Below are 23,767 nucleotides of genomic sequence, written 5' to 3'. Positions count from 1 at the left end.
TAATTTTATTAAATATTCACAGTCTGTCTTCTCGTAGATTACCTTTAATCTCTGTTCTATTAGCAAGTCAATAAAGTGACACATGGAAAATTATACATTATTGGCTCTATTAGGAATGTAAGTTGCAAGATGACTTCATGGTCTTGAATGACAACATAAGCCTGCCAGATGCTCATAGTGCGTGACCCCTTTAAAAACTTAGAAAGATCATACACTACTTTAAAATGTAATTTCCTGCATGTAGAGTGAAGAAAGAGAGCCTAACAGCTTAATGTTACTTAGTGCTTCCCATCTAGTGTGAATGTCTTAATAACAAATCACAGCTCTGATCTCCTTTTTGGCTGCATGTTTCCAATACGCTCTGTAATGCCTTTCTCATGACCGGAATGGTTAACATTCCATATTTTCTTGCTGTTATGTGGTAATCAGGGTTGTATTTCATTCCATGATGAAGAGGGACCTTTGCACAGTAGCTTACAAAAAATGTAGTCCTTGGTCTGAGTCATGCTTTGACTGACTGAGTCTTTTATCTGGAGGTTAAAGCAACCTGGCATGTCAGTAAAAGAGCAGATAACGGCACAGTGTGAAAACCAAGCAGTATAACTCCTGCAATGTCCTTTCTGCAGCTTCTATTCTGCAGTTATGAGGGAGTCAGCGTCTTTAGGAGCTCTGCTATCAGTGGCAGGGAGCCGGGGACAACATGGAGTCCTCTGCCTCCACTCATCACTTTCATGCAGGTCCCTGGGGGTGGTGGATTTCAATAGCTAGGCCCCCTGCGCACACTGTGGCTTCTCATTATAGACCTGAACCTCACAGATTTTCCTGGCCTTTTTGCCCCCCCAATCCCCACCTCCTGGGAGAGTCCGTGGGGAATAAACAATGATCCAGGCCTTTGTCTTTAATGAATGTGTGCCCACAACAAAATATATGTAACAGCATTTTGTACACTCAGTTCTACTCCCTAGCCAGATGCCTACATATTTATGCATGTAATATGGTACAAATTTGTTCCCTCTCATAGTGTGTGAGGGAATGGAGCTAGATTAGGAAGGGAACCATTCATGGATTTGTTTTGAGAAACCCAGAGGATGTTATTGTACTGGAGATGTACTAATGGAGCAATGGTTTCTCTTTTTAATTTAGTACTTCTTTTGGGTACCAAAATGAGAGCACTGGTGATATGAAGGCTTGTCTACATGAGAAAGTTGCACCAGTTTAACTTAAATTCATTTAAAAAACAATTTAGTTCAATGGGTGCAAAATCCTGCACAGACACACATTAAGGTTTGTGTGGCTTATGACAGTTTAACTTGTGACAAAGAAGTGACTTAAGCTAAATCACTATAAAGTACTTTTAAAACTGAGATCTGTGTTTTTGTAGGGTTTGAATAAACTTATTTAAAACCACTCCTTTAGCAAAAACAGGTGCACGTTTGTGTAGAGAGCAGGCCTAAGTCATCTGTTTATTCACAGAATAGTACAGGAGAAACTGTAACATAGCAAGCTTCTCCGATATGCCCCATCAACATGTCTCTGCCCTGCTTTCAAGAGGCTACTTCTACGGTGGCCTGCCTATCCTTCACTTTTCTAGCTGAGATTGTCATCAAGGGCATAACTTGTGTTAATTTCTATGGTGTTTTCCGTAGTGTGGTTTGCTGTCCATTAGCAATCAGCCTCTTAATTGTAATGCAAGTGGTAACAAGTTTTGGTCACTATAGAGCTCAGTTGGGTTTGAACATTTAGGTCTGTACACCTGGCAAAATAAATGGAGCAGCAATAGTGGTCAGAATGAGCTAGATAGACTGGGAATATGTGCAGGTAAGTGCAATTCTGTAAAGATTCATGGGCTAACAAAGGCACTGAGCTTGAAAAGATGGTACACTACGAAACTCTAGTAGGAGGAGGTTCTAAGGCCCCGACACAGCAATTTTAGACTGGTCTGACTGATTTTCAGTAGTGTAAGTGCGAGAAGAACCAGGCCCCAGTGTGTATGGCTAATCAGACTGTTCATATCGTGTTTTGATAACATTCAGCTATATCCATGATCAACACTAGGTGCTGCTAGGCTGCTGCTCATATGAAATATACGTTAGCAGAGGTTTTAAACAGTATTTTCAGCAGCTTCCACACTCCTGTCTCATGTTATTATCTACATTTTGATTGTTAGTAATCATGCTACTTTAACGCACATTAGCTTAATAAATATTTAGTTTGTTTTTGAAAGTGTTGATTTGCATCCCTGTGCATTGCCACTACCTTGAATGCATATGCAGGAAACAAGCTAAGCAGCATACACCCCAATGAGTAATAAAATTAAGCTACTCTAAATGTTTCAAATTGTCTTCATTCAAATATTTACTTAAACTCTGCTTCTTGATGTTTTGCAACCCAAGGGGAATGACATTATTAATGGGATGATTCTTGGAATGGACCGACTGTGCTATCAGGCCATAGAAGTTTGTTTATAGGGGAAAAAATATGAAGAAAAAAAACTGGTTAGTTCTGTTGAGTTTTGGGCTTTCTACTCCTACGTGTTTGAGTGGGAGAAAGGACAAATCTCTAGGACATTGACTTTCCCATGGCAACAGAAAAGGGAAATGACTTTAACCCCATCTAGTGACAGATGACTCATTGTTCAGCCTACTGCTGTTTTCTAAACATTAGAACAGTTCAGTGGGAGGAAAAGTCAGGCTTTGCAATATCATATTCTTAGCACTTGGGCTTGTGGGAGAGGACAACTTGCTGGCTTCTGTTTTCAAAGGTCCACAAAATTTCACTGTGGAGACTCTTGACTATTCTTTTACTTTACAGGGAAGCCAAACACATGTGAGTGCTTTCTTTTTCTTAGCCACTAGAGGGCAAGTACTAGGACATTCCATGTAGGCTCTCACCTCACTATGAGATGACTGAGATGATGCTGATGACTGGATTTCAAACACCTGTTTAGGCCCTCTTCGCCCCCATCCTTTCCAGGCTTTCTTTCTCTCACCAGTGATAAAATTCTACTTGTTATTTTTCATTTTGGAATCTTCAAAAAAGCTCAGAACTAACCTCTTTTCACTTTCCCTCCCACTCACTATATACATAAAGCTTGAGTCTCTTCTGCCTTACATCAGGCTTCAGTGAGAGGTGGCATATTTCTACTGAACACAGATTTCAGACTCCACTGACTGAAGTCTTCCCTCTCACAGGCTCCTTCCTAAGTGGCCGCCACACCAAACTGCTAGGTGACATGGTGGAGACTTACTGGTTCACCATCTCTATGGTCCAGATTCCCTATTATGTCCAGTATCTGCTCGACACAGCAGAGGGTGGGAAGGTTTGAAAGGAGCTAGCTGAAATTCCCTGGTTTGGGGGCTGGAGAGCGCTCCAAACTAAGTACACAGGCTGGTAACTACTTCAAGGGACCACTGGCCAGCCAAGGACACAGCATGTCCTACACTTAACATGCTCCCTATGCTGGGGGCTGCAGAGAAATAGCATAAGAGCCACATAGAGATATCCAGCAGCTCTCTGGCCCTTTTACACTGCCAGAGTGATGCAAAGGGCCCAAACTGAAGAAGAGACTCTAATTCTGAACATTGTTGTTATTGAAACAATTGATAGTGCACAGCAGCATTTAGCAAATAGCAAAACAGCATCGCTACCTCAGCACTACTTCTCTTGAACAGAGAGGTTAGCATTGGAGATCCTCTGATGAACAGAGGTTAGGAACACCATTCTTTACCCTTCCTGGCTAATAGCCATTTATGGACTTAGCCACCATGAATTTATCCAGTTCCCTTTTAAACATTGTTATAGTCCCAGCCTTCACAACCTCCTCAGGTAAGGAGTTCCACAAGTTGACTGTGCGCTGTGTGAAGAAGAACTTCCTTTTATTTGTTTTAAACCTGCTACCTATTAATTTCATTTGGTGACCCCTAGTTCTTGTATTATGGGAATAAGTAAATAACTTTTCCTTATTCACTTTCTCCACATCACTCATGATTTTATATACCTCTATCATATCCCCCCTTAGTCTCCTCTTTTCCAAGCTGAAGAGGCCTAGCCTCTTTAATCTTTCCTCGTATGGGACCCTCTCCAAACCCCTAATCATTTTAGTTGCCCTTCTCTGAACCTTTTCTAATGCTAGAATATCTTTTTTGAGGTGAGGAGACCACATCTGTACACAGTATTCGAGATGTGGGCGTACCATGGATTTATGTAAGGGCAATAATATATTCTCAGTCTTATTCTCTATCCCCTTTTTAATGATTCCTAACATCCTATTGGCTTTTTTGACCTCCTCTGCGCACTGCATGGACATCTTCAAAGAACTATCCACGATGACGCCAAGATCTTTTTCCTGACTCGTTGTAGCTAAATTAGCCCCCATCATATTGTATGTATAGTTGGGGTAATTTTTTCCAATGTGCATTACTTTACATTTATCCACATTAAATTTCATTTGCCATTTTGTTGCCCAATCACTTAGTTTTGTGAGATCTTTTTGAAGTTCTTCACAATCTGCTTTGGTCTTAACTATCTTGAATAGTTGAGTATCATCTGCAAACTTTGCCACCTCACTGTTTACCCCTTTCTCCAGATCATTTATGAATAAATTGAATAGGATTGGTCCTAGGACTGACTCTTGGGGAACACCACTAGTTACCCCTCTCCATTCTGAGAATTTACCATTAATTCCTACCCTTTGTTCCCTGTCTTTTAACCAGTTCTCAGTCCATGAAAGCACCTTCCCTTTTATCCCATGACAGCTTAATTTACATAAGAGCCTTTGGTGTGGGACCTTGTCAAAGGCTTTCTGGAAATCTAAGTACACTATGTCCACTGGATCCCCCTTGTCCACATGTTTGTTGACCCCTTCAAAGAACTCTAATAGGTTAGTAAAATACGATTTCCCTTTACAGAAACCATGTTGACTATTGCTCAACAGTTTATGTTTTTCTATGTGTCTGACAATTTTATTCTTAACTATTGTTTCGACTAATTTGCCCGGTACCGATGTTAGACTTACCAGTCTGTAATTGCCGGGATCACCTCTAGAGCCCTTTTAAAATATTGGCATTACATTAGCTAACTTCCAGTCACTGGGTACCGAAGCCGATTTAAAGGACAGGTTAGAAAACTTAGTTAATAGTTCTGCAACTTCACATTTGAGTTCTTTCAGAACTCTTGGGTGAATGCAATCTGGTACCAGTGACTTGTTAATGTTGAGTTTATCAATTAATTCCAAAGCCTCCTCTAGTGACACTTCCATCTGTGACAGTTCCTCAGATTTGTCACCTACAAAAGCCGGCTCAGGTTTGGGAATCTCCCTAACATCCTCAGCCGTGAAGACTGAAGCAAAGAATCCATTTAGTTTCTCCGCAATGACTTTATCGTCTTTAAGTGCTCCTTTTGTATTTCGATCGTCAAGGGGCCCCACTGGTTGTTTAGCAGGCTTCCTGCTTCTGATGTACTTAAAAAACATTTTGTTATTACCTTTGGAGTTTTTGGCTAGCCGTTCTTCAAACTCCTCTTTGGCTTTTCTTATTATGCTCTTGCACTTAAGCTGGCAGTGTTTGTGCTCCTTTCTATTTGCCTCACTAGGATTTGACTTCCACTTTTTAAAGGAAGTCTTTTTATCTCTCACTGCTTCTTTTACATGGTTGTTAAGCCACGGTGGCTCTTTTTTAGTTCTTTTACTGTGTTTCTTAATTTGGGGTATACATTGAAGTTGGGCCTCTATTATGGTGTCTTTAGAAAGGGCCCATGCAACTTGCAGTGATTTCACTTTAGTCACTGTACCTTTTAACTTTTGTTTAACTAACCCCTTCATTTTTGTATAGTTCCCTCTTTTGAAATTAAATGCCACAGTGTTGGGCTGTTGAGGTGTTCTTCCCCACACAGGGATGTTGAATGCTATTGTATTATGGTCACTATTTCCAAGCGGTTCTGCTATAATTACCTCTTGGACCAGCTCCTGCGCTCCACTCAGGATTAAATCTAGAGTTGCCTCTCCCCTTGTGGGTTCCCATACCAGCTGCTCCATGAAGCAGTCATTTAAAGTATCGAGAAATTTTATCTCCGCATTTCGTCCTGAAGTGAAATGTTCCCAGTCAATATGGGGATAATTGAAATCCCTGACTATTATTGGGTTCTTAATTTTGATAGCATCTTAATTTCCCTTAGCATTTCATCATCACTATTACTGTCCTGGTCAGGTGGTCGATAATAGATCCCTAATGTTATATTTTTATTAGAGCATGAAATTTCTATCCACAGCGATTCTATGGAACATATGGATTCGCTTAAGATTTTTACTTCATTTGAATCTACATTTTCTTTCACATATAGTGCCACTTCTCCCCCTGCACGACCTGTTCTGTCCTTCCGATATATTTTGTACCCCGAATGATTGTGTCCCATTGATTGCTCTCAGTCCACCAGGTTTCTGTGATGCCTGTTATATCAATATCCTCTTTTATCACAAGGCACTCTAGTTCACCCATCTTATTATTTAAACTTCTAGCATTTGTGTATAAGCACTTTAAAAACTTGTCCCTGTTTATTTGTCTGCCCTTTTCTGATGTGCCAGATTCTTTTTTATGTGACTGTTTATCATCTGATCCGGCCCTTACATTATCCTCTTCCGTCCTTTGTTCCTGACTATAACCTGGAGATTCCCTATCATCAGACTCTCCCCTAAGAGAAGTCTGTGTCCGATCCACATGCTCCTCTGCAGCAGTCGGCTTTCCCCCATCTCCTAGTTTAAAAACTGATCTACAACCTTTTTAATGTTTAGTGCCAGCAGTCTGGTTCCACTTTGGTTTAGGTGGAGCCCATCTCTCCTGTATAGGCTCCTCTCATCCCAAAAGTTCCCCAGTTCCTAATGAACGTAAACCCCTCCTCTCTACACCATCGTCTCATCCACGCATTGAGACTCTGAAGCTCTGCCTGCCTACCTGGCCCTGCGCGTGGAACTGGGAGCATTTCTGAGAATGCCACCGTAGAGGTCCTGGATTTCAGTCTCTTCCCTAGCAGCCTAAATTTGGCTTCCAGGACATCTCTCCTACCCTTCCCTATGTCATTGGTACCTACATGTACCACGACCACCGGCTCCTCCCCAGCACTACACATAAGTCTGTCTAGATGCCTCGAGAGATCTGCAACCTTCGCACCAGGCAGGCAAGTCACCATACGGTCCTCCCGGTCATCACAAACCCAGCTATCTATGTTTCTAATGATCGAATCTTCCATTACTAACACCTGCCTTTTCCTAGCAACTGGAGTTCCCTTCCCCGGAGAGGTAACCTCAGTGCGAGAGGCAACCCCAGCACCATCTGGAAGGAGGGTCCCAACTATGGGAAGGTTTCCCTCTGCTCCCATTGACTGCTGTGCTTCCCTGGGTCTTTCTTCCTCCTCAACAGCACACAGGCTGTTTGAGCGGAGGTGGGACAATTCTACAGTGTCCCGGAAAGCCTTATCAACATACCTCTCTGCCTCTCTTAGCTCCTCCAGTTCCGCCACCCTGGCCTCCAAAGTACGTACGTGGTCTCTGAGGGCCAGGAGCTCCTTGCACCGATTGCACATATATGCCACCCGCCCACAAGGCAGGTAATCATACATGCTACACTCAGCGCAATAAACTGGATAGCCCCCACTCTGCTGCTGGACTTCTGCCTCCTACTTAATGAAAGGATGGTTTAAAGAAAGGGGTTTTGGAATATGGTTTGGATTATAGGTTTTAAGGGGACTACAGGGAAACAGGTAGGACCGACAAGGGACCCTCCCTTGCAAAACTCCCTTTTCGCAAGCTCCCTGGTCACTTGTGCACGGTTTTATAAAGCCCTAGCCTGAGTTAATGCCCCGCCCACTGATTAAGGCTCAGCCAATTACCAGAGGCTTTGAGCTTTCAAACCTTCCTTTGAAGCTCAAGGCCTCCAACTGCCAGCCATAGCACACGGTCCTTCAAACAACCAAACAAACAAACAGACTGACAAACACAAGCTCAGTGTACAGCAAGTAACCCCCAAACACAAACACACACGCACTACAGATAGTCACTTACCCCACAGACGCTGTATTTGCTCCTCCTTCACCTGAAGAACTCCCTTGCAAAACTCCCTGTTAGCAGCCCCTGTTCGCAAGCTGGAGGGATTTCGTCATGTTGCATGATAGTGACAATAGCTAGTTAACAACGTAGAATCAGGGAAAGAAGAGCTAAGTGATTTTTGTGTGTATGCTGCGAGGTTATGAGGCTACCTACTGGTACAGGCTTTTACTACTAACATGTTGGGATAATAAATGATCAACTATAATCAATCATCCTTTATTGCTGAGCCTAGAGACCTGCAAGGCAAGGTTGAGAGCTTTCTAACAAGCCCCTAGCCTGTTGTCCTTTGATCCCTAATCCCTTTAGGATCCCTGGGCAAGGGGACTTGATTAACTCAAGGAGAACAGGGGTTTAAGGGACCAGAGGAGCTAGTGGACAGAAGCAGGAAATGGGGGAGTTTTGTGAGGGAGTTTAGAGAGGCACAGTGTAACAGCTACATACTCCTAACAAACATTCACTAAATATATGTCAATGGACACCCCACCAACCTCAAAAAACAACTACAAACAAAACCAACCAAACAACAACAAAACTTCTGCAAGAATAAAAATAATGCAGGCAGAAGTCCAGCAGCAGAGTGGGAGTTACCCAGTTTATTGCACTGAATGCAGCACATATGATTACCTCCCTTGTGGGCAGGTGGTGTATGCATGCATTCAGTGCAAGCAACTCCTGGCCCTTAGAGACTGAGTATGGGCTCTTGAGGCCAGAGTGGCTGAACCGGAGAAGCTAAGGCAGACAGAGCAGTACATAGAAAAGACTTTCCAAGACACAATAGAGTAGTCCTAACCTCAGTCTGACAGCCTCTGTGCTGTGGAGGAGGGAGAAGATCAAAAGGAAGCAGAGGGAACCAGTCCCATAGTTGGGTCCCTCCCTCCAGATGATGTCCTGGTACCCTCTCACACTGAGGATACCAGTCATGACCCACGGGTCTTGAAAGTGGATGAACAGCATTCATGGGAACAGCCACACTCCAACGCTCCACCTGGCAGCCTGCTGGCAACTGCTTATCTAGGACCCATGAATCCCAGCCCCAGTTTGAGGCTCTACTCCTTTAGTCCTTAAACCAGCAGCAGGAGCAGGAAGCACAAGACCCAAAGACCAGAACAGGGAGGAGCCCAGTTGTTTAGACTACTTCCTGTTCCTGCTGCTGTTACTGCTCCCCTGGCTTGATTTTGTGGTATTATGGGGAAGCAAAATGAATTCTTTGCATTTGTTTTCATGCAGAGGATGTGAGGGAGATTTCCACACTTGAACCATACTTTTCAGGTGACATATCTGAGGAACTGTCCCAAACTGAGGTATCGATACAGGAGGCTTTGGAACAAATTAATATATTAAACAGTAATAAATCACCACCACCAGATGGTATTCAGCCTGACGTTCTGAAGCAACTCAACTATGAAATTGCAGAACTACTAACTGTGGTATGTAAACTATCTTTAAATCAGCTTCTATGATAGCTAATATGATGCCATTTTTTATTAAAAAAAGGCTCCAGAAGTGATCCTGTCAATTACTGGCTGGTAAGCCTAACTTCAGTACCAGACAAATTGGTCAAAACTGTGGTAGATAGACAAAATTATAGACAGATAGATGAACACAGCTTTTGTAAAGGGAAATAATGCCTCACCAATCTATTAGAATTCTTTGAGGGAATCAACAAGCAGGTGGACCAGGTTGATCCAGTGGATATGCTGTACTTGGCCTTTCAGAAAGCTTTGACAGGGTCTCTTAAGAAAAGTAAGGAGTCATTGGATAAGAGGGAAGTTTCTCTCATGGATCAGTAACTGGTTAAAAGATAGGAAACAAAGGCTAGGGATAAATGGTCAGTTTTCAGAATGGAAAGAGGTAAGTGGTGGGGTCTCCCAAGGATCTCTACTGGGACCAGTGCTAGTCATCATATTCATAGATGATCTGGAAAAAGGGGTTAACAGTGAGGTGACACAGTTTGCACATGATACAAAAGTATTCAAGATAGTTAAGTCCAAAGCTGACTCAAAGAGTTACAAAGGGATCTCACAAAACTGGGTGACTGGGAAACACACTGGCAGGTGAAATCTGATGTTCATAAATGCAAAGTATTGCACATTGGAAAACGTAACCCTAACTATACATACAAAGCGATGGGGTCTAAATTAGCTGTTACCACTCAAGAAAGAGATCTTGGCATCATCAGGGATAGTCCTCTGAAGACATCTGCTCAATGTGCAGCAGCAGTCAAAAAAATGAACAGAATGTTAGGAACCATCAAGAAAGGATAGATAATAAGACAGAAAATATCATCATGCCACTATATAAATCCACAGTACCCCTACAACCTGAATACTGCACAGTTCTGGTCACTCCATCTCTCTCTCTCTCTATATATATATTAGAATTGGAAAAGGTACAGACAAGGGGAACAAAAATGATTAGAAATATGGAACAGCTTCCGTATGAGGAGGGATTAAAGAACTGGGACTTTTCAGCTTAGAAAAGAGATGACTAAGAGAGGGATATGATAGTGGGCTATAAAATGATGAATAGTGTGGAGAAAGTGAATAAGGAAGTGTTAGTTACCCCATAACATAACACAAGAACCAAGGGTCATCCAATGAAATTAAGAGGCAGCAGGTTGAGAACTAACATAAGGAAGTACTTCTTCACACAATGCTTGGTCAACCTGTGGAACTCATTGACAGGAGATGTTGGGAAGGCCAAAAATATAAGTGACTTCAAAAATGAATTAGATAAGTTCCTGGAGGTTAAGACAAGATGGTCAGGGATGCAACACCATGCTCTGGCTGTCCCTAAACCTCTGACTGCTAGAAGCTGGGACTGTACGACAGGGGATGGATCACTAGATAATTGCCCTGTTCTGTTCATTACCTCTGAAGCATCTGTCACTGGCCACAGTAGGAAGACAGGATACTGGACTAGTTGAACCATTCATCTGACCCTGTGTGGCCATTTTTATGTTCTAGCTACTGTTTAGTTCATAAATGGCTTTGCTCATATTATTTCCAGTTATTTAGTGTTCATTCCAATATTAAACTTAGTGTACATCTACTAACTGTGTACCCCAATTTAGTGAAATAGGAGGCTCCAGTCTTGCAAATTGCACTGTTTGTGGACTCTAATGCTCAAGCCAATCTACTCACACAAAGTACTTTGTGTGACAACCATGCCTTGGTCAACACCAATGACTGAATCAAGGGATCTTCAGCGTTGAAAGCATGAGTCTCTATAGCTTAAGCTAAAGAGACAGCCTCTATAGCAGGGTCTGTTACAGGCTCTCCTCATCTTTGGGCTGGGCGTGTGTACACATGTGTGCGCACACACACACACACACAAACTAAGTGGGGGGATAGCTCAGTGGTTTAAGCATTGGCCTGCTAAACCCAGGGTTGTGAGCTCAATCTTTGAGGGGGCCATTTAGGAATATGGGGCAAAAATCTGTTGGATGATTTAATTGGGGATTGGTTTCCCCCTTTAAGCAGCAGGTTAGACTAGATCAAAGATTGGCACACAAGCCAATTTTTGATGGCATGCAGGGCAGACTGAGCCACTCAGCCCACCGCCGCTCTGGGGTTCCTGCTGCTGACCCCTTGCCAGCAAGGGTTCCACCACCAGTCCCACTCAGCACCTGGCCTGGAGGAAGGAACCCCAGGCTGGCAGCTCAAAGGAGCCGTCAGCTGAAACCCCAGCGCGGCAGCAGGCTGAGCTGCTCAGCCTGCTGCTACTCTGGGGTTCCCACTGCTGGCCCCTTGCCAGCCAGGGTCCCGCCACAGCCTCACTCACCTTGCTTCCGCTTGGAGTTCCGGTGCAGGCCCCCTGCCAGACAAGGTTCAGGCCTCCGGCCCTGCTCAACCCTACCAGCTGCCAGCTCCACTCACCTCAGCTGCCATCTTGGATTCCAGCTGGTTAACAACTGATCACTCAGAAGCCTGTGTGCAGTTTGAAGTATCCAAATACATGCCACTAAACATTGAAAAACTCAGCAAGGAAAAGCAAGGGCAAAGATCACACTAAACTAATAAGATCTGCATTTTAATTTAATTTTAAATAATACTTCTGAAACATTTTGAAAACCTTGTTTACTTCACATATAACAGTAGTTTGGTTATATATTATAGACTTCTAGCAAGACCCTAAAAAACATTAAAATGTATTACTGGCACACGAAGCCTCAAATTAGAGTGTATACATGAAGACTCAGCACACCACTGCTGAAAGGTTGTCGACCCCTGGACTAGATGATCTCCTGGGGTCCCTTCCACCCCTGATATTCTATGATTAATGACTGTGTTCAAGAGGGGCAAGAGGAAATTACTGTCCTACAGATAGATGATTAGCAGCTTTAGTTTAGAGCTTTCAGGGAACAAGGATCCACTTACACACATGGTCATAACAGCGTTTCCTCAGAATAACAACACAAAACATTTCCACAAAAACAATAGTATTGAAAGATTTGAGTAACCACTGTCTCCAGTCTTTCCTCCAATTTATCAAGCTAAATCTGTATGTTGCTTCAGTTGCTTCATATTCTCTTCTTTCTTAGAAGCACTTCCCCATAATTTCTCAAGATAATGAAGCATGTGATATCTGTTGAAACTTCTTCCAAAAACCACATGCTACCAGTTTATTCTCAGGCAGCAATTTGTGATAATCAGTTCTTGTTTCAGGGGTAGCCTTCGCTTCTCTTTCACAAGTCATTGTGGAGTTTGTAGTGACTGGATATGGTGAAAAGCTAGCCTTCTTACTATGAGAATTCAATATTCAGAGGGGCTGTTTTCCCCACTTGTAAGTTAGTTTAATAGTCTAACCAAACCACAAAAGTCCCAATAAACAATAGTCCAAATGAAAACAATCCGCCCCTTGTTCCATTTCACTCTTCATGGAACACAGTGTCCTCTGTTGGGGGTATAATAACAATATCTCCATCTTCTAAGAGCTCCAGCCTTGTGTCCTAGATAACAAAGTGAGCAATAGGTCCATCTCCAAACTGTCTCTGCCTTTCTTTCCCCAAGGACACTTTCTTCGGCTTTGCCACAATCTCTCAGCTTCCCCCTCAGGACTTAGCTAGGTCTTGTTCCTGACCAAAAACCGCTCCCTCTTCTCACAGTACTTTAGTAACTGGGTTATTTCACAGACCCTCCTCCCCAAGGTTCTTTCCCTTTGACAGGAAAGACCCAGAGCTCCTTTCCTAGTGTCCTCACCAGAAAGACCTTCTAGAGATGTCCTTTCTTCCCTGGCTTCTTCAATTCCTTCTATCACAGCCTGTTCCTTTCCAGGCTCTCTTTGCAAAGATGCCTACCGACAGCTCGCTTCAGGTCTCATTCTTAATAGAGAGACTCCCCTAGAAACTCTGAGCTCCATCCCAGTTTCCTCTACACTAATGAAAGGGAAATGGTTGTATACAGCCTCCTCTCCTAGCATACCTCCCTGTGAAGCCTACAGTTCTCATATGTTCTGAGAACTGCAACTCCCAGAATGCCTGTCTTCTGGCTGAAACCAGAAACAGAGCAGAGCTGGTCCTGGAGTCTCCGTTAAAGGGTCAGCGCACTCTGTTACAATCATGAGTAGCACTAGGGGAGATGCTTTAATCTGTCACTGTACTACAGCATAGGATTAGGCTGGTATATTTATTTCCTGTATCAAAGGCTAAAGGGAAGGTCTGTAGAAAAAAGAGCAGGCTCTAAGACTCTGCTTTCTGAGGGTCTGTGAATTGCACATTAGAGATTGTCAGAGTTATTTCATTTGCTGTTTTAGAGCCACATACAAAGGCAAACTGAACAGCACTTCCTTAGATCCAGGTTACTGTTTGGTGTCAGTAAGAACAAAGATAAAGATTACAGCATTTAAAGTTAATTGAACTGGATGTTTTAGGAGCTGCCTGTTTCTCTAATAATGAAAATATAAACAATTCTATTTTCAGGAAGTCATGGATTTTGACATCATCTTCTTTAGAAGTAGACCTGCTAAACCTGTTTAACTGGAAAGAACTGTCTTCAGTTGCTGAGCTTTTGGTACTGGCTATTGTATTGCTAGAAACTGAAACATCTCAGAAAATGAGGGAAAAGAAAAGGAAATTAACATCCTTGCCAAGCTCTGTCTGGATGTTTAACATTGTGGGCTTAAATATCCTCCTTGGTCACTTAATATGAACAATCATAATAGAGAGTAATCCTTTGCTAAGGATGCTGCCGTCATCAGGGACCTCGGTATCACTGTGAGAAAACTCATTTTCACTATTGACAAAATATTCACAAGTGGTCACTGATTTTGGCAATCCCAGTTTTTGGGTTGAGACATCTTGGACCTGATTTTCTGACTGGCTGAGCGCTCAGAACTCCAGCTGAAGTCAGGAGAAGCCCTCTGAAAATCAGATTAGTGGAATAACTCATCCGCATTTTAAAAGATCTGAATCTGGCTGTTGCAGTGCTAGAAAGTATGGCACAGGTCACAAGTGACCCAAAGGAATTCCATAATTAACAGTGTCATATCTTCAATGTTATAAAACTGCAATGGAAATTCAATTTAAACGTGAGTAATCAGTGTGGTATTTCATTCCCCATTTGAAGTTATTCAGAACAACACTACCAATGTATTAAGCTATAAAGCCTACATTAGGTCTCTATCAGATAAAAAGTGTAAATATTAATTTAAATAATGAATTGACAACTTCCCTGGATCTTTTATTTTTTCACAAGTCTCTTTTGGCATTTTTTGATGGATTTGACTCTGTTCTTTCCTTTGGGGGAGGGTCTTTTCTTGACACAGATAAGCCCATTTCATTTTCAAAGTTGTCTTGTAAAAGGCTGGCTCATGGTTTTGGATCCTTCCTGTTAGCTGGGTAGAATGTGAGAGGAAGAAGATAGTCCTCCAACAAAATAAAACAAAATCCTCCATTACACTGGAATCTCTCCTCCATTACACCGGATTTATGCAGTTGTAATTCCACTGACTTTAGTGGAGTAACATTGTTATAAAACCAATGTGATGGCAACAACCTGTTCCATCATCTTATGCCTGCAGAGGTGCAGTTATTATCCTAAACTTAGACTAGAAACATATAGAGATCCAAATTCTGTCCATTGATTTTCATGAGGTTGGACAGGGTCTAAGTCAGGATGGAATTTGGCTCAAGGTGTTTATCTACAAAGTGTGGAAGGGCAGTAAAATGTTGCTGACCACAACTACTTGTTAATCTCCATGGCTTACTATTTAAATGGGACATCAATAGGACAAAGCACTGCAGATGCTGCAGTAGAAGAGTGGCCATGAAGCAGCTAGATGGATAAGCCACCCAGGCAAAAGCTGACATGCATGACATTGAGTGGAACTGGAATATGGCAAATAAGAATTACTCACAGGTAAGATAAGAAAAACTCTCCTCAAAATTGTAATCACTTAGAGCTCAGAGAAGTGTATTAAATTTACCTGCAGCTATCTAGATTAAAGCTGTGAAAGACATTAGCCTCATCTCCATACCTATGACACCTCCTTGTCTTTCATGGGAACAGGAAAGCAAAGTTAAATTTCTGTGAGGAATAATTAGATAATTTTCATGGCTAATTGCTGCTGGCAATGCAGACCTATTGTGGCTAGAAGTTGTGCAAAACAAGTTTAGTTGCTGATACTCAGACAATATTTCATGATCCTGTGCTCTGATACTCTTGGCTACATATATTTTTATGGGCATCCCCTGCATTGATGGATATTTATGCACTGTGTAATTAGGAAGTCAGCTGCAACTAGTACATATGTGTGCTGTGGCTGCCCACCTGGCAATTGCTCATGCAATGCTAATCCAATAGGATTGGTGGCTGCTCCGGATCCACGTGGAACATTACTACAGTTGGGAGCAATGCAAGCTGCACAGCAGGTTACAGCACAGACATTTTAAAGGAAGCAGGTAGCACCAGAGTAGCACTCATTGACTTCAGTGGGCTTTAAATTGAGTCCTATGGTAGGGGAGTGATGTGGTGAGTTACTTGAGGCAGGTAGGATGCAGGGCCAGCCAGTTAGCCAAGTACCAGTAGGCAAAGCTGGAAATACCTTTGTTGTTATATATCCCAGCTGTTTAATCCAGAGTTCTTCTATATGACAGAGAGCCTGTTTCAAGAGCAATAGTTACCAGGAGAGATTTTTTCAAAGACACTTAAGGGAGTTAGGTGTCCAACAAACACCCAGCACTGCTATTTAGTTCTCTTCTACACTTTATTTTTCATAGAGCCTATGGTTCTCACATATACCAGTAGGGCCGTCATTGATACTGCATATACACCATGTATTTGCCATGTGGAATTTACACAGGTTGTTCAGATGCAAAAGTTATAATTTGTATGTAAACTCTGTGTCCCCTCTCTAGACACGTAGATGCACATTTTGTGTAATTCATACACTATGCATTTTACACACACACACATACTATTCCGTTTATTGTCTATATAAACACATCAAGCCCCACATCCCTCTTTCTGCGGCTGTATCCTGACACGGGAACACCCCCAATTATAGTTCGTGACGAGCTGTCCCATGGAGGTGATTTATTGTTTTATAGACACACAGGCAAGTGATTGTGCCTCGCCTGCTGCCCTGCGTGTGGGACCCTGTTCTTTGCATGCACGGAGAGCTGTGCAGAACAGCCGAGCTAGAGAGAAATCCCCACCTCCAGGCACCCTTCTCATGCGACCGCGCCTTGAGAAACTAAAAGCCAAAGGCATCTCTATTCTCAGAGCTCTCCTACTCTTCTTTCAAGGGCCCTCCCGCATAGTTCAGCACCAGGGCACAGCTGGAACCTTGTGGCCCCGCCCCAGCCAGGCTAGCCTCCCTCCCTGGTGTATGGAGACAGGCAGCGCTCAGTACAAGCCCGCTCCATGCACAGAGAACTCTGGAGACACCTGCCCACACACGCAGACCTGCGCTGGGCACAGGTAACCCCCAGTTCTTTGGTAGGGCACACTACAGGAATGAATAAATGAGCTAAACTACTTGGGATCTTGGGGGAGGGGGGGAAGGTTCTGCCTGGCAAAGTTTCTTCTGCTTTGGGGTTTTGGCTTAGGAGCCTCTCCTGGGAGTTTATTCCAGCCTCTTTTGAGATCTGCCTAGTTTGTTTTTTTATTTTCTTTAACAACACTTTAGCTCTGTCATCCCAGTGCTGCTTTCTGCCTGAGGCATTTGATCCTGGCTTGTCAGCTGTGCACTCTTGTATGTCATGGCAAATTGCTCATGGATGGATAATCTGTAAAAAAAATAACCTGCCTTACTTAGAATGAATGTATTGCATCTCTGCAGTCATGCTTCATTGCTACTTTCATAAAGCTCTTGTGCTATTCCCACTCTGTACTAGACTGTGGTTTGGTTATAGTCTAATTTGATCAGCATGATTTAAAGAACCAGGAAGTATTCCTAGTGTAGGAGCTTTGCATATACAATATACAGCTTCCCCCCAAAATTTCATTGCTTCCCACCTACCAAATGCCATAAACAAAGTCATTATGGCACTGCTCCCCTTTTATTGTGCCTTGTATGTGTCATACTCCAAAACTATATTCAACAAATATTTGGCTTGCAACACTATACGGTAAGAGGAAAGGACGTGTATTAGAAAAATATTATGCAGAATAGATTGCTGCTGTTGCAGTTTTAGAATTAATACAAAATTGCGGTATGTGCTGTAACACCTTTGAACGTTTCGGTACACTGATGGGACAGAGTTGCCTCAAGTTTAGCTCTTTTCTTTAGCAATACTTTGCTGGCTTCATGTTTAAACAGGAAATTTTACTTGTCTTTTAACAGTCAGTTGCCATGTGGTCTATCTTTGCTATCTTTGGTTTAAAACTACTTGTGTATGATCTGCAAACAGTGCTGTGTGCCTGGTGATCTTGACCAAACTTTTTTTGTTTTTCCACTAAAGAAAATCTATTTTTTTTTGTGATACAGAAAGCATTCAGTTGAGTATTTGACCTCATAGTCCTTTAAACCCCACTGATTCACTTGCTAGAGCAGTGGAGCAATTTCACCAGGGTCCCTTCTTGTTGAACCCAGGTAAACAGTAGCACTGCAGGCATTTTAGTGAACGTTTTCTTGATTATTTGGTATTTTGCTGGTAGTAGCAAGTAGCTGGACTTGTAAAGTCTGGAGAAGTTAAATTTTTTTTGATCCCTAATGAGTGAAGTTCATGCTGGCCAGGAAGGCTGGCAGTGTAGGGAGACTTTGTCTCAAACACCCCACCCTATTAACAGGTGCTGATTCTGCTTTGAAAGTATAAAGTGGGTTTGGCTGACTCACTGGTGTACCTGGTTTATTATCCTGTTTGTAGGTAAGGGAGGTGAAATCAGCCCTCAAGCAGAGAGAGAGGGAGTTTGGGAAAGAAAGGACCCTAACATCAGCTAAGCCTAAATTCATTGGTAATGGTGAAAGGTGTCCAATGTCTTGCAGGATTAGGACCTTAAAGAATGAAATGCCAAATTCTGCCCTTAGATACACACTTGTAACTCCCACTGAGCCAAATCATGCTCTCAATTACACCTGTGCAACCCCAGCCAGTGAGTTCCATGAGACTTGCATACATGTATCCTTGTACAAGAGCAGAAATGTGCCTCGCACAGGTTACGATTCAGCTCCCTCTGGAGGAGAGTAACTACGACTTTACCACTGTAGTCAAATATCTTTGTTTGTATGCTTCTCTGACACCTATAATTTATAAATAAAGAAAAGTATTATTCTTTTCATTTCTAGTTTGTGTGTTTAGATGCACAAGTGTTGTGAGATTTGCTGCATACGCTTTGAGTTTCCAGTTAGAAAGAAGTGATCTCCTATTAACTATTAGTAGGAGTTTCAAATAATGGATCCAATAATAAAACAGACATAAGTTGCTTTACAATGGTACTACAGGAATTTAGGAAACAGGAAACTCCTTTATTAGATATTATTTTCACATGCAGTATGCTTGTGAGTCTGATTTCATTGCATATCTGCTTACATTTGTGACTTAACTTGAACACGTTGTGGCAAAGCACCTTCTCGGTCTCCCCAGCCTCCGCTGCTTTTAGCCCTTGGAAGACAGGCTTGGGGACCCAGTGGAAGTCTGTTCCCTTCCTCCACCGGTCCTTTTTATAGTATATTTCTCCCTTGTGGGAGAGAATAGGTCTCTCCTCATGGTGAGGCTTGCTGTCTTGCTGCTCCTCATCTCCTGACAACAGGGCTCCTTCTCTCTCCCCCTCCTCCTTCCCAGGGGAGGGTTTAAAAAGGTCTCAGGCAGCCCTTGGTTGGAACCAGCTGATCCTAATTAACTTCAGGTAGCTCCCTGTCAGCTGATTGTAATTGATATCTTGGCAACCCCTTCTCAGCTAAACCTGATTGACCCATAGTTACCCCCCAGTTGATAGGGAGGAGGGCCTTTTTATCCCTCAGAGACTGGTCTCTATTCTTCCCTTGTAGCTGTCTGTCCTGTGTTTATCACAACATCTTGTGAATCAACTACTTCCTGAAATGCAATCTGTATAGATCCTCTTTATCAGTAAAGAGTGGTATGCTTTCAGTGAGGACTTTAAAAAAAAAGACCTTGTCACGTAATCGGACCATGGAGCATTATGGAAGCAAAGAGATTTGCTATTTGGCTGTATGGATACAGTGAGGTTGAGATTTTAGATTTATTTGTTCATATTCCCTTGATTCATTCTTAAGAGTCTTAAATCTCATCGCAGTGCAAGTGTGCCCCCCTCAATGGGAATTGCACTCATAGGCATTGAGATTGATTGGGTAGTCATAAGGCCTGTAAAATTCCTGTTGCCTTCACTGGGAGTTTTGCTTGCATAGGGACTTCAGGGTTGAGTCTGTTGAGATGTATATATACTAGCTGAACTGGACTTTAATTAAGGGAGTCTGTACAACAGCATACATCTAGAGTGCACCTCCCATGCCCCCTCTTTGGCCAAAATCCACTCCCCTTTCTGGAAAACACTCCTTTTTGAACTGCTAAAATAATAGCAGGAGAGCTTAGAAGAATCTGGCAAATCACAAGTTAATCCTCATGTAAGTTACTTTGTCTAGATGACCACATGCAGTTCTGAATAGAACTCAGCCCTGAATCTGACTCATAATGTGAGCCAGGAATTGTTTGGATAGGAAAAGGGGTGGGGAGGGGGTTAGCAACAGGTCTTTGGAAGCAGTTCTTTAGGCAAAGTTAATGCAAATTCACAGTAAACTCTACTAGTTTGCATAAATATGTGCTTGAAAAGAAGCCAATAATGACTCCTTGCCTCTTCATATGAAGTTCAGAACACCTCACTGCTCTCATCTGGAAATTCCAGCCCCTAGAATCAAGACCTGTAAATGTGAAGTAGAACCTGATCAAACATGCTGTATTTATGTTGTTCACATGTGCCTGCCGCACTGGACAGCTGGCAAATCTTAAATAAATGGCCTATCTTCAGTTTATCTCGGATAATTGAATGTCTGTCGTAATCCTGCTCTGTGGAATGACAAAAAGAAATGTGATCAGAAGCTATTTCATTATTATGTAAATCTCACCATATCAAACAAAAAATCCATCTCTGGGTATGCATTGAGGCTGCTATATGTTTCAATTATAGTTTTAATTGCTTAATTTAGGATCTAATTCTGCTTTGTCTAACCCAGGGATCGGCAACCTTTCAGAAGTGGTGTGCCAAATCTTCATTTATTCACTCTAATTTAAGGTTTTGCCTGCCAATAATACATTTTAAATTTTTAGAAGGTCTCTTTCTGTAAGTCTATAATATATAACTAAACTATTGTTGTATGTAAAGTAAATAAGGCTTTAAAAATGTTTAAGAAGCTTTATTTAAAATTAAATTAAAATGTAGAGCCCCCCGGACCGGTGGCCAGGACATGGGCAGTGTGAGTGCCACTGAAAATCAGCTTGTGTGCCGCCTTCGGCACCCGTGCCATAGGTTGACTACCCTTGGTCTAACTTTTCACACAACTATATGGCTTTAGATGGAGTTACAAGTGGTAAATCAGAAGGTAAGTTGGCCCTTCTCTTGTGCTTTTGTTTATGGATACGGTCAGGATGGGCATCTTTAATATTGTGTGTAATAAGAACTAATAGTTGTAGCTATTGATTTATGTTACCATTTATGTTACCATTTCTTGATCTATCTTTGAAATAATTTGCTGTAAGACAGATAGGGTACCAGTTGCCAACTAATAATATGCAAAAGCAGGTGAAATGCAAATTTTTTTCCGTGTGTTTTTGCCTGCAGTTTTCCCCATGAAAGAGCACTGGGTGGATCAGCTAGGTAAATGGGTGTTGCCAAACATGTACACAATCTACTGCCCAGAGCAGTATTTACTTATGTGCCTTGTATAAATTCTTGTGCTTCGGTATTTCCTTTAGAAAGAAATTCTAGAGAAGGCAGTACATTCTGTTGTGTCTTCTGGGCATCTTGGTCTGCCACCCAAAGCTGAAATTTTATATAGATTTTTAATTTTCCAGTTTTTCCCAGATTTATGGACAGAATTAAGGCTAATGGAGTATAAAGATATAAAACACACCCAATGTGTTGTTTTAGGGTCTGTGAAACTGACATGCTGGTAAAGTCAAACAATAATGGCTGTATGCATTTTTTGTTGCTCTGTAAATATTTAATCACTCTGCCCTTCCTCTTCTGTGTGTTCTTGTCCTTTCACATGGCCTGATCTTGCACCTTTGAAGTCAATGGGCCTGATTCACAGTCTTGTTCACTCACTGTGAAAAATGAGTGCACCCAACCTAGGTGTCAGGGACCAAAGAATTCTTTTACATTGGCTTTGCACTGATGTGAATGAGGACACAAGCAGTGATGATTTAGGTCCAGTGTCAGTTTTGCCTTTGACTTTAATAGTAGCAGGACTGGGTCTATAATCTCATGTAGGCTTTTGTGTGTGTTGGTGTGCACACATGCCAAGGTGTAAAATTTGTTTGAGACTCTGCTTGCGGACAGATTTTTAAACCTCCTTGAAGGAAAATGTTTTTTTTGAAAGCTCCTTATGATGGGGAGGTGATTCTACTTCCTCATGTTTTTTGGGGTTTTTTTTTTGTTATTATTTATCTCCTTGACCTAGAGGCTCTTTGTTTCAGAACCAGTGCTGTGTAGGTGTTCACTCCATGCACCTACTCCTTCTCTGATAAAGGCTTTCTGATAAAAGGAAAACCCAGAATTATATGATTCTATGAAAATTGCTGTATTTGCTTAACTGGATGTAGGGTGACCAGATGTCCTAATTTTATAGGGACAGTCCCGTTGTTCAGGGCTTTGTCTTATATAGGTGCCTATTACCTCCTGTCTCAATTTTTCACATTTGCTATCTGGTCACTCTAGCTGGATGGCATTTCTTCTCTCTCCTCTTCACGACGTGGGAGGTTTTTAGAAAGGTCTTCAGGAGTTGGCTGGGACTCGGTGCTATTTCCTCAGTTCACTCTGGGTCTCTTCAGTGCTTTCTGAAAATAAATAAATGTAACAGTGTTGCTTTGTCAGCCTGGCTTGTGTTTCTCTTTGAGCAGATGTGCTTTTGGGGGGCTTATTTAATTCCCTTTTTCTGCTGCAGTCACTCCTGTGTATGATTCCTGAAAAGAAGTTGATGCTAAAAAGTGCTGTTGTGGAGCAAAATTAATGCTCACCTTTCTTCCTCTCTCCCTAGCAGTTTGTTCTGCTCACGTGGCAAGGGAGGGTTTAGGGTTGCCAGGCACCCAATTTTTGCCTGGAACGCCAGGTCAAAAAGGGACCCTGACGGCTCTGGTCATCACCGCTGACCAGGCTGTGAAAAGTCCTGTCAGCAGCGCAGTGGGGCTAAGGCAGGCTCCCTGCCTGCCCTGGCTCCATGCAGTTCCCGGAAGCTTCTAGTTGCAGGGGTAGGCGGGAGACTCCACGCGCGGCCCCTGGCCCAAGCGCCAGCTGCGCAGCTCCCATTGCCCAGGAACTGCTGCCAGTGGGAGCAGCAGGGGCCACCTGGCCATGCCTTTACCTCAGGGCCAGACATGGCAGGGCAGGCAGGAAGCCTGCGACCTGAATTGCCTGCCCCAGATTAGAACCCCTTCCCCCACCCGAATTTCCTCCCAGAGCCTGCACCCTGAACCCCTGCCTCAAGTCAGAACCCTCTCTTGCACCCTAACTCCCTCCTGGAGCCCACATCCTGAACCCCCTCCTGCACTCCAGTTCCCTGCCCCAGCCCTGAGCCCACACCCCCAGCTAGAGCCTGCACCCCAACCCTCTGCCCCAGCCCTGCGCCTGCTTCTGAATTCCAAACTCCTCATCCCCAGTCCCACCCCAGAGCCCACACCTCGCTGCCAGAGCCCTCACTCCCTCCAGCACCCCAGCCCTGAGCCCCCTCCCTCATGCCAAACCCCCCAGTCTCACCCCAGAGCCCACACCCCCAGCTAGAGCTTGCACCCCATCCTGTATCCCAACTCTCTGCCCCAGCCCTGAGCCTGCTGCTGAACTCCAAACCCCTCATCCCCAGTCCCACCTCAGAGCCCACACACCCTGCCAGAGCCCTCACTCCCTCCAGCACCCCAACCTACTGCCCCAGCCCTGAGCCCCCTCCCGCATCCTGACACCCTCATTTCTGGCCCCATTCTGGAGCCTGAACCCCCAGCTGGAGTCTTCACGCCCTCCCACACCCCAGTGAAAGTGAATGGGGGTGGGGGAAAGCGAGCGACAG

The 23,767-nt window shown here is 43.1% G+C and overlaps 2 protein-coding genes across 4 annotated transcripts in view; both read left to right on the top strand.

Annotated features, from left to right (window-relative positions):
- The window catches only part of NCEH1 (neutral cholesterol ester hydrolase 1), an 824,131-nt gene that overhangs the window by 654,798 nt on the left and 145,566 nt on the right, over nt 1-23,767 (top strand). The window contains exon 6 of one of the 2 annotated variants that reach the window (XR_007776033.1): nt 20,823-20,879. The exons of the other annotated variant lie outside the window; for it this stretch is intronic. The gene's annotated coding sequence lies outside the window, so the exon portion shown is untranslated. Of the gene's footprint in view, nt 1-20,822; nt 20,880-23,767 lie in introns of those variants that run through there. 2 annotated transcript variants of the gene reach the window in all.
- PLD1 (phospholipase D1) overlaps nt 16,919-23,767 on the top strand; it is a 135,431-nt gene continuing 128,582 nt past the window's right edge. For both annotated transcript variants that reach the window (XM_050965832.1, XM_050965833.1), the window contains exon 1: nt 16,919-17,016. The gene's annotated coding sequence lies outside the window, so the exon portion shown is untranslated. The remainder of the gene's footprint in view (nt 17,017-23,767) is intronic.

The sequence above is a fragment of the Gopherus flavomarginatus genome, chromosome 8 (genome assembly GCF_025201925.1).
Source record: "Gopherus flavomarginatus isolate rGopFla2 chromosome 8, rGopFla2.mat.asm, whole genome shotgun sequence".
Classification (NCBI taxonomy): Eukaryota; Metazoa; Chordata; order Testudines; family Testudinidae; genus Gopherus; species Gopherus flavomarginatus.
The sequence above is the reverse complement of the archived record's forward strand: the minus strand, read 5'-3'. Positions and strand labels throughout refer to the sequence as shown.